The sequence below is a fragment of the Microtus ochrogaster genome, chromosome 10 (assembly GCF_000317375.1).
Source record: "Microtus ochrogaster isolate Prairie Vole_2 chromosome 10, MicOch1.0, whole genome shotgun sequence".
Lineage (NCBI taxonomy): Eukaryota > Metazoa > Chordata > Mammalia > Rodentia > Cricetidae > Microtus > Microtus ochrogaster.
Window position 1 is genome coordinate 36936032 of NC_022016.1, and position 922 is coordinate 36936953.

The following is a 922-nucleotide window of genomic DNA, read 5'->3' on the forward strand; positions in this document are numbered from 1 at the left end:
CGCGTACCAGCAGCACTGATGAACAGTTTTCCGGTGTATATGAACGAGGGCGCCATCCATTTGTCAGGCGATTCCACTCATCACCAGTATGAACTGGCGTTCACATCCCACACTGGTTTTCACATGGCCTTGTGCCTTCATTTCTCTTGGGTAGAGTCTAGGGTTGAATTCCTACGGTGCCTCTACAGCCCACTTTTGGAGGAACTACCACGTTGCTTTCCTTTGTGTTTCCTTGCTGCAGTGTGGCTTCACAGGAGTGAGATTGTGTTCCCTAGGGGAGGCAAGAGATTCTCTCTGGTAGTTTATTTAATCATTTGATTTTTTTTTATTGTTTTCTGTTAAACATCTTGTATATAAGAATGTTGTTACATCTTATGATTTAGTTTTGTCATTTCCAAATGTGGGGAAATCTCAAAGTACAGAGTTCAAAGGGAACCTTCAAATTCCAGCGAAGTAGCAAGGATTTTGGGGTCTCTGAACTCTCCGGTTCTTTACTATCTTCCAGCTGTCTCTCTGGATATCACAGTCTGTTCCTGGCACAAACAGGTGTGCTTATCACCAAGGACATGACTTCTGAGTGTCCAAACGCAGGAACACACTACACAATCTTTATGTAGTCAGGGGCAGGCCCTGCTTTGTACAAAGCCGAAATCTTAATGTTGGGGTGGTCTGAGAAAGGTTGCCCTGACCTCCGCCCCAGCCTCTAGGCTCTCGGATTCACTCGGTCCACGAACCAGTGCAGCCTCCAGCTTAGCTGGGGGATCTGTGCCCAAGCTGGAGTGCAGGCTAGGGCTGCATTCTGAGCTTCCAATCAGTCACCAGTCGGCCTGCTCCTTCTGCCCAAGTCCCGCAGGGTGCGCGCTTATGCACGCGCCTCTCCCAGCCTGCGCGCGCCCGCCGGGGAAGCTTGGGCAGCACGCGC